The following is an 11,162-nucleotide window of genomic DNA, read 5'->3' on the forward strand; positions in this document are numbered from 1 at the left end:
GCCAAACTTCTGAAGCAACCTTGAAAATCCATTCCAGCAAGAGTAGCAATTTGGAAACAGCTGCAAGGGTTGGGGATAGAGGGGAGGGAAGGTTAAATCCCTCCTGGTAGTTCCAGCATCCCAAAGGCCATAAAACACCCTCTTGGTGTCCCATTTACATTTCAGAGTACAGCACAACGCAATCATTAAACTGTACATTCAGGATCTTGGAGCATCAGGGACGCTTTGACGATGCTATTACTGCAGGTGGCAAAGTTCAGGCTCACCTCCCTTCAGATTTATTATATGTGCCGTGGTAACGTAGACCAAAGTGATTGCATTTGCATTCAAAGTAGCAACACGGCTCGCTTACACCTCTAATTGAAGAACACCTTGATGTCTGTCGCCTGTGAAGGAGCAAAACTGGCAACAAGCAATCATCCCATCAGCCCATATAGCACAGAGACGAGTCTCATCTCTACGTGAAAAGCAGGAACGAAGCCTCTGAATTTCCCTCACACGCGTCACACTTTGCTGAACGCTGAACCATTCCTGCAGCAATGGACTAAGACTAATTTGAGACAAATTAGTTTACAATGTGCGTGGGTGTACATATGTGGTAATATTAAAGAATTATTAATGAAAGGTAATTAGGTATATAGGACCGCCTCTGTGGTCTGGTGGTCAGAGTTAGTCTACAGATCCAGAGGTCCCGGGTTCCATTCCCGGCGCTACCAGATTTTCTGAGAAGTAGTGGGTCTGGAACGTGGTCCACTCAGCCTCGTGAGGATAACTGAAGAGAGCTACTTGAAAGGTAAAGTAGCGGCTCCGATCTAGAGAACAGAAATTAACGGCCGTAGGGATTCGTTACGCTGACCACTCGACACTCTCTAACCGCTAAAGTTGGCCGCGGTCGCTCGGTCGGTATAGTTCGCTTGCAGACTAAAGCCCCAGAGTTTGTTTTTGTTGTTTGTAATTAAGTATATAGTACCCAATACTGCAGTCATTCACTGGGAACTATCATTAACCAAATGGTGACTACGTAGAGGCCGAGCTTCCTACGAAGGTGACAGAAGTTATAAAACGCTCAACTTCTACCGTTTCATATTCATATCGTGCGACTATTGGTAAGGACATACGTAATTAATTGCAAGGACGCCATATTATTTTTGCACGAACGTACAAAATGCCATTCCAGTTGGATGTCACGGTAAAACGATGTTTTTGAAATTCCACTAAGTCTAATAAACGTAATAGGTAAAGTTGTCCCTGTCATTAACTAATTGAGCACTACGCCATGAAAGCGTATGGGGGAATGCACGTATAGATCCACATTTTCTTGACCTTAGCACTAGTTGGATGTGAGTGGTCAGCTTCACGCCCCGGCCACTTTACCCCCGGGGGAAAGAGCCCCTCGGTACCCATTGGATATAAGAGTGAATGGGCCCAGAGCCGGTCTGGACTGGAGAAAATTCTTGATCCTACAAAGACTCGAAATCCGACCCCTCGTAGTCCAGTCCGTAGCCACTCGCTATACCGACTGCGCCACCCCGGATCCAGAAGTCTAATAACAGCACAAAAAAAAAACTGCAACTCTAAATATGATAGTTATCTTGTATCCATATGTAAATCCTTGTGACGGTGTCTCCGTCCCATGCTCTGTCAAGCTATTCAAAACAAAATGCACTTTAAAAATAAATTACTTTAACTCTCCATCACGACTTCTTAACTTAAAATGTGACAAATAACACTAAGCGTACACAGTTTCAACACCTTCACCAATTTTGTTGGTATTATTCATAATGACCGGATTATTCACTTCTACAGCAACGTACCGGTTATCTATATAACAGAAGTGCGTCTATTCCAGAAATAGTTAACATGACATGGCTAATATTAGGCGACGAAAAAGAAAGAGAATGAAACAGAGACCAAGAGAAATGAAGAAACATAACGAAAGAAACAAAGACATAAATAAATACAAGTCGAAAGAGACAAAGATAGAAAAATCAAAGATACGTATTAACAGATAAGTACGATCAGTCTGACGGGTTCCAAGGCCGGATTGTTGAGTGTGGATCTCTCTGGGTGTGCGCCACATATGCAGAACATGAGACATGGCAAACGGTCATGTTCCAGCCAACTTCCACTGATGTGTGTCACTTTGCCGATATCTATCCCCCGTCTGGATCGGCAATCTGAAACACACAGTTCTCAAATGTGTCCTGTTGCGCCGCATGCCTCGTCCCATGTTGTATTCACTGCCTGCTACACTGTTCGGTGGGCGGATGTGCAGACTTACCGCCAACAGCACTCCTGCGCTCAAGAAGACTCGAAGGAAAGCGAACGGAGCAAATTCCGAACGGTGCCAGCCTTTGTTTTTTCTTCTCTCGTGGCAGGCGGGCTGGCGTGAGCGTCTATCCGAACAAATTAGGCGGGTTGCAGATGGAAGTGAAACAATACGAGGGGCGACCAGAGCCGTCATGTTGACATACAAAAACAGTTCGGTAAACACCTCTGTCATCACCTTGACAGCTACTGGCCTTGTGTTTGTATAGGAGTCAATGACGTAAAAAACGTGACGCATTGACTCTTCCTCACCTTTATCCTACTTCTGGCATCATCTTCTCCAAATACTTGTAGCTACTCTTCACCTTACTTCAATCATGCTTTTTTATCGCTCTCATTTTCACCTTCACTCTTTCTCCTTTCTCCACATTTCCTTCTCAGTCCACTTATGTTTCTTTACCTGTTCCTCCTTCTATCCTCTTAACAATTCTCAGCTTGCCTTTCTATCACAGCAGCCTCTGAAACCCTTATTCTAGCAGACTCCATGACTCCCTGGATGCGAGTTCAAGCCAATGTAATTTCCGAGGACAACAGTAGAAAGTCAGTGAACACCCACCTATACCCAAGCGGGTTTCGAACCACCTAGACTGTACAAACCACTGAATGTGCGACCACAGAGATCGGAACATTAGTGGGTTCAAGTTTACTCAATATTTCAGTAGGCAATCTTTGAAGAACTGAGTCTGCTTCAGCATTCGAATGAGAAGTGATCACGAAGCATCCGCAGGTGCTGCTGTCGGATAGTGTGGAACAGCCGTGTTCCAGTGCTAACCATGTACATGGGAAGCTGGGAATTAAGCATGAGCACTGGAAGAAGAGAACGATCTGGAGAGTTTGCTTTCATCAATTCAGTGCACTGAAAAAAAGTTCACGAACAGAAACTGGATAATCATTACTTTTATAACAATGTTTACGTAACTCCGTGGTCTGTAGTTCGTAGACGAACTATACCGACCGAGCGACCGCCGCTTGTCGGCGCAGTTAGTGCAAAATATTGCGGACAGAGGGTGTCACGTGGTCAGCGCAACGGATCCCCATGGCAGTTAATCTCAGTTTTCTAGACCGGACGCTTATGTAACACAAAGCTTAATAGAAGGTCGATTATTACAGATGTATTGAGAAGCTGTCGTGGCCTACTTTGTGGTATCGTTACGTGGAGGAACAGACGACAGCCATTAAGCATGCCACAGAAGGCAGCTGGGCGCTGAGCAGAAGATTCGAATACTGTGTCTCCACTGAATACTAACCATTTCAGAGTCGATGATTGGTCATATTGAGTCCAATGAAAGCCGAAAACTTTGTGCCATGTCCATCAATAGACCCTGCCCAGATGACATTTCTTCCATCCCGAAATTGGCATGAAACTAGGCTTGAAGAAACTGAAGGATGAAAAGGGAGAGACAGAAACGGAAGATGTGGAAGAGAGACTCTGACTGGGTGTTTCTCGGCTCGCATCCTTTCATTTTGTAAAATTAACCTACGAACTAGGTTATTTGCTACAAAAGGAAAATACTAATTAACATTCGTTGTGTCACCATCTGTTGTTACTCCAAACTTCTGTGTAATAATAAACTTCATTAAAAATGGAACAATGCACTCCTAGGGAACGCAGTGGTTGTAAATCCGAAAGCGCGATTGAGACGGATAACACCACAACATTTCCTTTCCAGAATAACTGCTAGTATGACAATATGCTGCTGGTTTCCAAGGATGTCTGCTTATTTACTGCCTGCAGGGTTTGTAGCCTCAAAATTAACGAGTCTGCAATTAACACAGTAACATGAACTGAATGACAGAAGAAAACATGCGCATTGTTTCAAATTCATTCCATAGATCTGTAGCCAGTTCTGAGTTAAGCTAATTTACAATCAGACGTAATTAATCTTCATGAAGAACCTTTTCAGAACGGAATTATCAATTAACAGCAGCGCCCGGGCAGTTCACCGAAATGAAACTCAACAAATATGTATGAACCGCTGTCTTGATCAATGAAGTGTTCTACAGCCTAGTGCTGTAGTTAAACACAAGGACAGCACTCCGTTGCGTTAAGTACGTAAGAAGTATACATTAAAGCAACAGCCAAAAACAACTTCATTTGTGGTAATTTACAGGTTACGTATTTCGCAGTCAATCGTACGCCATCGTCAGAACTTTCCAACAGGTGTATAGAGTTTTACATGTTAAGAAGTACTCCTTATGGGCTACGGGGGTTACCTGTTTTGTATTTCTAGCATTAGAAGGTAACACTGACAAGAAGTGTCTATTAACGCCGACTATAATTAACTAACTAACTACACGGAGTGGTGCCCTTCTTGAGAATCCGCCAATTGTGTAATTATTCAAGAACTTCCCAACATTTTATTGAAGAATGTTCATTACCGTGTTCACAAGAGCCGTCCACTGCTCCCTATCCTCAGACAGATCGTTCCAGTCCATACAACCCCATCCTACTTTCCTTAAGATCTATTTCGATATCATCCTCCCAACTAAGTCTAGGTCTTCCTAATTGGTCTCTTCCCTTCTGGCTTTCCCACCAAAATCCTACATGCATTCCTCTTAGCTAATATACGTGCTGCATTCCCTGCCTATCTAATTCTCCTTCACTTTCCAAATATTCTCCTCAGCACCATGTTCTCACACAACCTGAATTTGTCTCATTTTCAGGTCCATACAAAACCAAAGGTAAAATTTTAGTTTTGCTCTAGGAAGACTGTATAGGATATAAACAAAATTGAAGCGATTCCCTAATGGAGTGGCCTTCTATGGTCTCGCTAATCAATGACGTGGCATCTGATGGCTGACAGTGAGGCTAATGGGTTGTTCTGTTCCGCTGCAGTCTTGTCGTGGCGATGCTGCTGATACGGTGACAGGGCGGTGGTGGTTCCCAAACTTTTCTTTCCATGGAACACTGGCTTCGGCGAGTAATTTCACTAATAGCAGATCGAACTACAATTTTAAGATTCACTTATAATGAAATTTATGAATCGGAAAGATTCCCTCACTAAGTAAATGCTTCAGGTTCGAGTTCCAATCTTGGAGTGGGGATAAGTAAACACATGAAGTTCGAATTCTAACCTTCGGATGCGAAGAGAAAATAAACTTGCATAGTTTTCTCTGTGAACATTCTCTTTACGCTGTTCGTTCCTCTTTTTGCTATTTCCTGTCTTGCCTTTCTTCCTTTGCTGCTTCTTTCTTCGTTCTGGCTTAATTCCTCGTTCGCTATCTTCTTTTATTTTTGTCTCCCTCTACTTTCCTTCTTCCACTTCAATCATTCATCTTTCTCTTATATGAAGTGAAATACAAATGATGATGAACTCACGCCTCAGCACTAGGAAACAACTGGCTAATTAATATATGTAGAGCAATTATGGGAACTGTGGCAAAGTTACACTTACCAGTGCAACTGTGTTCCCGGGACGTCTGAAATCGCTCGAAAAATTCTGACCTCTCACAAGAGAGACAGAACTGAGGCCTACAGAAACAAACATGTTGCCGCAATTCAGAAGACTCGTGTTCTTAACTCATTTCTGAAGTACGGCCTACGGGCGAAAAGGAACGCTGCAACGTAAACATAATATAGACTGGTCTAGGAGCCCTTAAACCACATCAAATACCATTCGCCGTTGTCCATCAATAGTAGAAACTCCTCAAAGGTGTCTTCACCTTGTCGTGGTGGTGGGGTTTGCGTGACTATGACCTGGAGAGCTATGCCGGCGGTAGTTTAACTACCAGTAGGGTCACCAATTCAGGAAAGGTCAAAGGGTAGAGTCCAGACTAAGAGAGAGACCCTGGTCCCCCAGGTTGGGGGTTGGACATGAGGCTAACAACCTCATCCTGTAAAAAGAATTTTGTTCAGAAACCTAACAACCAGCATCGGGTCATCATGCGTCGGTCCATTCCTATGGCAGCACGCACTGGTCGTAGAGGAGGCCAAGGCTCACCCAGGGCTGTAGCGCCGAGTGGTAGGTAAGTAAGTAGGTAGGTAGGTATCAATAGAAAAAATGTATTAAGTGAACAGAGGCATATACTGTCCGCGTGTTATAAATTACATGCATTGTAAACTCACCACTGAAAATCGTTAGGCCTATGTATGTTATTCGTTCTACTGGCAAAGGTAATGTTACTCCCTACAGACGCACCACAAAATTGGGAGGTGTCACATATTCTCGGTGCCAGAAGAACAAGCTATGGAAGCTTTAACCCAGGAAAGGAGACCCTTATTAAATTTCGCCTAGTGGGGGGTGGAGTCCAGCTGGGTCCACTTGGCACGTCGGCCACTGATTGGCCTATTGTACCTGCCACGGGTGATTATGATAGAGAATTTAGTGGAATGAAGATTGGCAGGGGAAACCGACGTATTCAGAGAAAACATGCCCTAGCGCCACTTTGTCACCTACAAATCCCACTTGATCAGACACGGGATTGAACTCTGGCCGCCAAGGTGAGAAACCAGCGACTAACCGCTTGAGCTATGGCGCGGCCTCAAAAAAGACCCTTATACTCAATGGACAAAAGATTCAGCGAGCTCCAGACCCGGTCTGAATTTTGTGGGGAAATAAAATTCTCCACTCCTGGGGGCTCGAATCCCACTCGAGCCAACCAGTTGCAGACGAGTTTATTGACTAAGCTGTGCGGATTCAGTTGCACTCCAGTATGTGCGTACAGTAACATTAATATGAAACAGACTCAAATTCGAGTGTCCGTCCCACCCGAGCTGTCATTTCCACGTATCAGGGACACGCGGCCGATCAGCAAACTGTTCCCACGGTCTGTTCGGATGCAGTGAAATGCTTCTGCAATATTTAGTTACATGTTTACATGGAACTTTCAGGGAACACTGGGGAGTTCACAACGCATCCCAAATGTTCGTAATTAATGACGCCTGCATTCAACTTTTCATCCATCAAAAGACCGGCGCATTGGTAATTGCAAGTTAGCGCAAAAGAACTACTAGAGGCACATGCCACAAGTCGAGAAGGCGACTGGATATGGGATGGGGGACCGGTGTTCGAGTCCTGGTAGCATAAACTATTTACTTCGTGACTAACACGTTCAGACAAGTTCTGGTCTCTGTAATGGATACATAAAAATGAGAATATAGAAAACTATAATTTTTGGCTGTGGTTCTGTATGGGTGTGAAACATGGTTTCTGACTTTAAGGGAGGAACACAGAATGAGGGTGTTTGAGAACAGGGTGTTGCGGAGAATATTTGGATCGAAGATGAAGTTATAGGAGGTTTGAGAAAACTGCATAATGAGGAGCTTCATAACTTGTACTGTTCTCCAAGTATAATTAGAATGATCAAGTCAAGAAGGATGAGATGGGCAGGGTATTTAGCACGAATGGGGGAGAGGAGGAATGCATGTAGGATATTGGTGGGAAAGCCGGAAGGAAGGAGGTCACTGGGAAGATCATGATGTAGGTGGGTGGACAATATTAAAATGGATCTTAGAGAGGGTGGGATGGTATGGATTGGATTAATCTGGCTCAGGACAGGGACTGATGGAGGGCTCTTGTGAACAAGGAAATGGACCTTAGGGTTCCATAAAATGCTGCGGAGTTCTTGAGTAGCTGCACAATTGGCAGTTTCTCAAGAAGGGCTCAGCTCCGTGAGTGAGTGAATGGGTACCAGCAATCAGCACCCGGGAAGCTAACATAGCCTCTAAGCCAGAAGTAAACAGAGCTGTTCCCTCCCTCAACTAAACAGCTGTAATGCACGATGCTTAGATACAGGGGTAAACTTGCTGTTTTGAGCTTCACCTAAGTGAAGTCAACCCTGGAACTTTCAAACTGATTCCAAAAGGATGCACCGCTTAGCAACCCAACCTAAAAGTTGTAAATCGGATTTCATTTCCGTTCGTACATGTTCATAAAAACTATTACTGTCCCGTAAATGAAACACGAAACTAGCTTTATCACTTACCGAAAACAACTAATAATTCAAAATCTCTTCAGGAGCTCAAATACAGAAAATGCTTCTCTGGAACTTTCAGCTGCAACATCTTCAATGTAACGTATGCGAAAAGTAATTTCCACCTCAGAACTTTACGTCTGTAGAGATGACTTTACAAATACATACGCACATAAAACAACGAGAAATGTGAACTGTGACGTGAAGACAACACAGGGCGAACAATCTATTAAGATTTTATTGCAAAAGGCCGAGAACATCCCTATCAGACAGTCGCTTATATGGTATGCATTTATACAGACTCAGTCAAAGGTAAAGTTGCAACACGCCACGAAGACGTATGGGTCAGTGGCGGTATAGTTCCACTATTTCTGACCTCAGCACTAGATGGAGGTGAGTCTGCTTCACACCCCAGCTAATTTACTCTGGGGAAAGATCCCTCGGTACCCACTGGATGCCGGTGTCGATGTTGTGCAGCAGAGAAAAGCCCTTTTACCCACACTGGGTGCCGAAACCTGGCTGTTATACCCGTCGCCAGTCGCTGTACCGATTAAGCTATATATATTCGGCCTGAACACATAATTTTATGCGTACCTGAACAGTAAAATAACTCAATAAGATTACCAATATTTCAATTTCTTACGGATACTAACACTTGTAAAACCAAAATTCCTATATAAAATTAGTAAACGATTCAAAAATAAATGTATGCAAACTGTAACAAAATTTTGGTAACGGTATTTTTTTATTTCTAGTGGTGTGGGACTAAGTCCCTTGTACTGCGGCCACTTCTGACCTATTGTTCCAGCCCTATATGATAGGTGAGGGTGATTGTGGAGCAATTGGTGGAATGAAGATTGTCAGGAGGAACCGAAGTATTCGAAGAAAACCTGCCCCAGCACCACTTTGTCCACCACAAATCCCACTTGACCAGACTCGGGATCGAACCCACGCCGCCGCGGTGGGAAACCGGCGACTAACCGCTTGAGCTATGGCGCGGCCCCAGCAAGGGTATATATACTGTATCTGATTTTCTGGAAGAATTCTAAGCCTATTTGCACTATCATATATAGCCGTTTCATGTCCGTTACAGCATCTGTCAATCGCATAGAAGGCGTCTCACAGCCACCAAATATATCAACACCCACACCTGACTTCAGAAGACCAACTGAGATCAATTACATTACCCCACAGTTTATTATTTCGCTGATATTACAATAAGCCACGCAGCGAAATTCAAATGCCCTTGTTGAACTGCCTTTTCGTGAATTTTCTCCGGGATCTTCAGAGGAAAATACGCCCTAACACAAAACTGATATCTTCCCCTGTTGTCTGACTACACAGAGCTCAGTGAAGTACATCGTTGGGGTAAGCAACTAATTAATTATGGTGCTGGACAAGGCTGTCAAAGTAGAGGAAGTCTGTATTGTTAATGGAACTTCAATTTTGCGCTGCACTAATGCAGCACTAATGATCCCGTGCCATCAGCTGCGCTCAACATAAACTGCAGCCTAATGCTAATTTACAAATTCGAACTTCGCCTTCAATGGCTTGAAAACTAAGGATACTCGGTACAAAACCGTCCTTTTATTGTAATTTAAAAAAATGGCTCTTTTAAATATTTCAAGAACTGTATTCGTACATGGAGAAACAGGCGACAAATCCCAGACGTGCTAACAAACGAGCTGTATAAACGGTTCTATAAAAAACCTGTGTAACTCTGCAGAGTGACCACAGAAATTTCAGAGACTAGTGACGGACGGAAAGCCAAACATTGGTTCCTGTAGAGTAGCTCTCGTTGACTCCGGCTTGAAATACACACCGCATTTCACCCCAACTTTTGGTCCAAGTGAAAAGGATCCGTCTGTTTACACGCGAAAAGGAAACACGTCAACAACTGCTGCAATAACAAATCCGTCATTAAGAACCTAAATAACGAAACTTAGAACTGGTTCCTTCCCACTTCTGCCTCTCCACTCTACGAACTGCAGTTCCCCTGAGGCTCTGAATTCAGCGGCTTCACAGTCTACAGTCCTGCCACATTTCGAGACTGCCTATCTCAGAGCCGGTACTGAATAAGAACTAGAAAGGATATGGAGGGACGGAATGCATGATGGTACTACGATAAACCACAAAAACCCTCACTCAGGGCAGTCTATGTCTCGGCACAGATCCGATCTCCGAACGTCCCAGAGAGAGGCCAAAACGTTATCACTTAAGCCTGCTTGCTCGGTTCCGCTCCTGTCCACAGTGTCATTATTTGGATATTTAACGACGTCTTAAATGGTGAAGCTATACGGTATATTGTTGGATGGGATACGTACACGAATCTTAATTCTCGGAACGCAAGGAGTTGGAATGAGCCTCTCAGGGTACTTTTCGAAATANAGGACAGAATGCATGATGGTACTACGACAAACCACAAAAACCCTCACTCAGGCCAGTCTATGTCTCGGCACAGATCCGATCTCTGAACGTCCTAGAGAGAGGCCAAAAACGTTATCACTTAAGCCTGCTTGCTCGGTTCCGCTCCTGTCCACAGTGTCATTATTTGGATATTTAACGACGTCTTAAATGGTGAAGCTATACGGTATATTGTTGGATGGGATACGTACACGAATCTTAATTCTCGGAACGCAAGGAGTTGGAATGAGCCTCTCAGGGTACTTTTCGAAATATTATCCTAGAATTCTCTAGCCAAGACTGCGAAACGCCATGTAAAGAAACTCTGTTAGGACAGTCGGAAGCGGCCTCCGTAGTCATGACTCAAGGTACGCGGGTTCAAACCCGGCGGAGGTCGTGGAATTTTTAAGGGCGGAAAAATTCAGGGAACAAGTCCTCCGGGAGGGACTTTAAGCCGTGGGTCCCGTGTCGTAGATTTACGGCACGTAAAAGAACCTCATGCCTCAAGGAGGCCTCTG

At 44.1% G+C, this 11,162-nt stretch overlaps 1 protein-coding gene across 18 annotated transcripts in view; it reads right to left on the reverse strand.

Annotated features, from left to right (window-relative positions):
• LOC111871350 (CUGBP Elav-like family member 2) overlaps positions 1 to 11,162 on the reverse strand; it is a 1,228,155-nt gene that overhangs the window by 642,864 nt on the left and 574,129 nt on the right. The gene's annotated exons all lie outside the window — the stretch shown is intronic.

This window comes from Cryptotermes secundus, unplaced genomic scaffold, assembly GCF_002891405.2.
Source record: "Cryptotermes secundus unplaced genomic scaffold, Csec_1.0 scaffold1, whole genome shotgun sequence".
In the NCBI taxonomy this organism is placed as follows: Eukaryota; Metazoa; Arthropoda; class Insecta; order Blattodea; family Kalotermitidae; genus Cryptotermes; species Cryptotermes secundus.